Source organism: Hordeum vulgare, chromosome 5H (assembly GCF_904849725.1).
Source record: "Hordeum vulgare subsp. vulgare chromosome 5H, MorexV3_pseudomolecules_assembly, whole genome shotgun sequence".
Taxonomy (NCBI): domain Eukaryota; kingdom Viridiplantae; phylum Streptophyta; class Magnoliopsida; order Poales; family Poaceae; genus Hordeum; species Hordeum vulgare.
Genome location: NC_058522.1, coordinates 376,251,551 through 376,257,171, shown reverse-complemented (window position 1 = coordinate 376,257,171; position 5,621 = coordinate 376,251,551).

Genomic DNA, 5,621 nt, shown 5'->3' with positions numbered 1-5,621 from the left:
GTGCTTTGCCATGACTCACACACATTACTTTGGTTGAGCCTATTCTTAAGTTGCTTCTTTTACATGTTGCTCAACAATTTGTTTTGTGCAATTGATATGCTCATTGTCTCATCTATCTTCTTGCACTTGTTGTGTGTTTTATAAATTCTGGGGGAGCAACGATCCTATTTTGTGCCCCTGTGTCACATACAAAAATCTCATATTAGTGCACAAATCATGGGGAGCTATTCTAGTTTTTGATAAAGCACTATGTTGCCTTTATCATAATATCTTTTATTCATGTGGTTCGAAGGACCATATGATTGTTTGTTCCATCTGGAATCTTTTGATTGCTTGCCTCTATCTTTGTATGTCTTTGTGGCATGCGATCCTTTTATTTGCAATCTTTGGGTTCTCAATATAGTTTGTTTTCCTCCAACTACTTATCATGGTATTTGTGTATTTTTCTGCACTCATTTGCTGAGAAGTACACACTTTTTGGAGAACCACCTACTATATTGGCTTTCTAAACTATTAGTCCATTTTGGCAATCGATGCCAATGGGGGATAAGTTTAGAGAGTTTACTTTGGATTTGTGTAGAGGGTTTTGCTTTTATTGCGTAAGCATTTACATCTACATCTTGCACACATGCATTATTACCTTGAATGTGTGAGCTTGGTTATGCTTATTTCCGTATATAAACTCTCTTGAAGTGGTTGCCTTCAATTACCAAAATGGGGGAGATTGTTAGAGCATATATCTCCATATGTGGTTTTGGTAATTGATGACAATTCCTATGGACTAATGGTTGCCTTAAGTTATATTTATAGGATTTGTCCATAGGCACTTCTTGAAGTCCATCTGTTGGGTTCAAGGAGTTTACATGATGACCAAGATGTTATTCAAGGTATTATCCAAAGAATGGTCATAGAGACACTAGGTTGATCAAGATCTCAGACAAAGAGTAAATCAAGATGATCAACACACAAAGCGTATAAAATGTACCGAGATGGATCAAGTGATCCCATGGTATGGTAAGCACTGTCCATTACGTGTTTGTGTACTAACCCATGGTCTTTGTGAGACTCCTATGTGGGGGTTAGGTGTGCTTCCATTGGGCTTGCGTCAAAAGGAAGATCTCATACAACCCTTGAAGGATGATGTCAAGTGGTGATCATCATCAAGATTGTGGTGTGCAAGTTCAAGTGGATCAGCACGAATATATCATTGAAACTATTGTCAATAATCATGTGTTGATAAGGACAACCTCATGTGCTAACAAGGACAAGGTCAAGATAAGCATTCCTGAGCACTACATGCTTGATTCTTGTGGATGTCCACATGGTGGACAAATGAAGATGAATACATAAGCCAGGCTTTCCACATTATGTATGGGAGAGCTACTTGAAGACTTCATCATGTCTTGCTTTCAACTTGAGCCAAGAAGGAACAACAACATCAAGCTCAAGTGAAAGGGCTAACTCAAAGGTATCAGTTACTTTGACGTTAGTTGTGCGGAGTGATGATTAGCGAATAAAAGTATACACTCAAGTATGGATCATCAGTTTCCCTTTCATGATTCTTGAGTCTTTAGGGATCCCGCACTATTAACAGGGGATCACAGGTTTTGCGATGAACTTTCTCAAACTACATCTCCACTGTTCTGCTCAAACTACATCTCCACTGCTTTGCTGTTATCTGAAAACGGGACCAGTGTCTCGGACATCCGGCCTCCTCCGGACTTCCGAGGCCCGGACATCCGGCCTCCTCCGCACGTCCGAGGCCCGGACGTCCGACCAGCTTCGGAAATCCGGAACTATGCACCAGAGGAACTTGAGTTCTATAACTCGGATTTCCGGCTCCCTCCGGACATCCGAACGCCGGACGTCCGACAAGCTTCGGAAATCCGGAACCCTGCACCAGAAGAACATAAGCTCTATAACTCGGATTTCCGGCTCCCTCCAGACGTCCGAGGCCCGGACGTTCGTCCCCTTTCTGAAATCCGGATCTTCCCACCATAAGAAGTTGAGTCGAATAACTCGGATTTCTGGCCTTCTCCGGACGTCCGGTCGCTGTTCAATTCACAGTATTTTCAGTGATATCTACAGGCCTCGGACGACCGACCCGTGGCAGACGTCCCACCCCTCGCGGACGCCCGGACTTCCGGAAACTGTCGGACGTCCGGACCCTGTGTGACTTAGAGTGTCCCCAACGGCTGTTTTTCTCTCCACACTATAAATACCCCCCTCCCACTTCGTGAGAGTGTGGTCTAGCACAGCCTTATCCTCATAAGAACACACTTCTACCTCACACACATTTGCTCACACCAAATCTTAGATCCCAAGAGCATTTGTGAGCCCCTTTGAGAGTTGTTCCAATCAAAAGATAGATCGTCTCCCTCTCCTCCTTTCAACCCAAGCTATTTGAGATTTGAGCAAGTTTTGAGCATTCCCCGTGATCTTGTTACTCTTGGAGGTTGGAGACTCCTAGGCGGTAGGAGTTCTTCGGAGAGGAATCAATCCGTGTGATTACCCCCCGGAAAAGTTTGTGAGGGTTTGGAAGCCACCTGTGGTTGAGAAACGCCTTCGTGGTGTTATCTCAAAGGGAGAATAGGGTGAGCCTTCGTGGCGTTGGTGTGCCTTCGTGGTAACATCCACCTCTCTAACGGTGACTAGCTTCCCTCCAAGGAAGTGAACATCGGGATACATCTTCGCCTCAGTGACCTTGGTTATCCTTAACCCTAACTCCTTACTTGTGGTTTACTTGCGTTACTTGAGCATACATACATTGCATATTGTTTGTGCTCATTATATTGTGTTGGCTATTTCTTGTACAAGATTAATCATTCAAGCATACCCTCTATATCCACACATTCATACTTGCAGCCCTTGATATATCGTGTGATATAGTGTGATCTAGTATCCTGTGTTGTTCACCTACTTGTCGTGTGATATAGCTCAAGTAAGTTTGTGTAACTTACTTGTGCTTGTTAGTAACTGTATTGTGTCCATCTTGGTAGATCGTGTTGTTGATACACGTTGCAGTGCCTAGTGCATTTAGGATTTGTGCTTGACAAGTACCCTCTTAGTTTATTTCCGCATTAGTTTCAAGCCAAATCCGAAGAAGTTTTTAAATAGCCTATTCACCCCCCCCCCTCTAGGCGTCATCGAGGTCTTTTCAGTGCAGCGCTCCCCCAGATCGGTTAGGGTTTTAGGGATGTAGAGAGCAGTAGTAGATCGTACGTGAATGAATCTAGCACGCAGGTGCCGGCTGCTCCCCACCCTTTTATGTGCGCTGGCGACAGGGGACCAAAACCACGTTGGTTAGGGTGCCCCCGATCAGGGTGCTTCTGTTTTGACGAGGGAAACGTTCGTTGAACCGTGGCCCTCTCTTTCACGTTACTTTCTGTTTATCCTTTATCTTTATTTTCCTTTATTTCTTTTCTCTATAGCCCGTTGGGCCTTAGATCAAATACCAACATTCTCCCCCTTGATCGTTAGGCTCATTAACTTTTGTCCATTCTCCATAGGAATGATATACCAGAGTAGGGTGTTACAACGAGAAATGAAATGCCATTGAACCGCCATACTCATAGTGCTCATCCTATTTCGAAGAGGAATACATATTACTTAATGGGGAGTGGTTATATTAGTGGTCCCATTATTCCAGAATAAATAGGCTTCCAATAATCCCATGCCGGCTACATGCTCACGAAATATATTGGGTGGTAAGCCTTTAGTGAGCGGATCCGCAAGCATACGTGTTGTATTGATATGCTTAACATTAATAGTTTGATCCTGGAATCTATGTTGAACAACACGATACTTTAGGTCAATGTGCCTCGCAGCAACACTTGACTTGTTGTTATTGGCATAGAAAACTACGGGTTCATTATCCCAGTACAATGTGAGTGGTTTGGAAATGCTGTCAACCACCTTAAGTCCGGGAAGGAAATTCTTTAGCCATACAGCCTGCCCAGTGGCCTCAAAACATGCTATAAACTCTGCCTACATCGTAGGTGAGGCAACTATCGTTTTCTTGGAGCTTTTCCACGATATGGCTCCACCAGCGAGTGTGAATATATAACCTGACGTGGATTTCTTGCTATCCACACACCCGACAAGATCAGAGTCTGAGTAACTAATAACTTCCAGGTTATCGGACTTCTTACATGTAAGCATAAATTTTTTAGTACCTTGCATATAACGCAAGACTTTCTTTGCGGCCTTCCAGTGATCATGTCCTGGATTATATTGGATGTGCCAAGCATCCCGGTTACGAAAGCTAAGTCAGGGTGTGTACACACTTGAGCATACATGATGCTTCCGACAGCCGAAGCATAGGGAACCGTCTTCATCTAATCAGCTTCATTTTGGTTCCTTGGACATTGGAATGTCCCAAACTTATCACCCTTGACTATGGGGGCAGGTGTGGAAGAGCACTTATGCATATTGCATTTCTTTAGTACTCTCTCAAAATATGCCTTCTGTGATAGTCCTATTGTTCCCTTGGACCTATCTCGATGAATCTCAATGCCAAGGACATACGAGGCTTCACCGAGATCCTTCATGTCAAAATTTGAGGACAAAAATCTCTTGGTCTCTTGCAGCATATCCTTATCACTGCAAGCCAACAGAATGCCATCCACATATAGGACTAAAATTGTGAACCTGCTGCCTTTGAACTTAACATATATGCAGTTGTCCACTTCATTTTCTTTAAAACCAAAAGTTCTAATAACCTTGTCGAACTTTAGGTACCACTGTCTTGAAGCCTTCCTCAAGCCATACATGGATTTCTTTAAACGACATGCCATATGTTCTTTTCCTTCCATGACAAAACCTTCAGGTTGAGTCATGTAGACTTCTTCTTTTAAGTCACCATTCAAAAATGCCGTCTTGACATCCATTTGATGCAGCTCTAAATCATAATGAGCTACAAGTGCCATGACTATTCTAAAGGAATCCTTTGCCGACACAGGCGAGAAGGTTTCCTTATAATCGATCCCTTCTCTCTGTGTAAAACCCTTTGCAACAAGTCTCGCTTTGAACCTTTCAACGTTCCCTTTGGAGTCATATTTGGTTTTGTAGACCCATTTGCAGCCTACCATTTTGGCTCCATCGGGAACTTCTACTAAGTCCCAAACATCATTTGAGCTCATAGATTTCAATTCATCTTCCATGGCAACCATCCATTTGAACGCGTCTTCACTTTTAGTGGCTTCTTTATATGAGGTCGGATCTTGTGCCTTCCCAATGTCATTTTCATCCTCACACATGAAAGTGACATAATCATTGGGGGTGGCCTTTTTCTTATCTTGTTGTGATCTTCTCACGAGCTCATTAGTATGCGTATTTCTTCTTGCCCGAGAAGGTTGAGGATTAACATTAGGTTGAGGATCATCATTTGGTTGGGGGTCCTCATCATGAGGAGGATCTTCATTATTCTGAGGCTCCTCGTCAGATTGAGGATCCACTTCAAGTTCGGGATCACCATCAGGTGTCTCGTGCGTGATAGTCATAGGGAAAAAGCTCTCTTGGATAGTCGGGGATGGGACATACACCCGCTTCTCCTCAAGATCAATTTCCCTAACCTCAGTGAATTCATTATCCTCAAAAAATACCGCTTGCCTGGTTTCCAC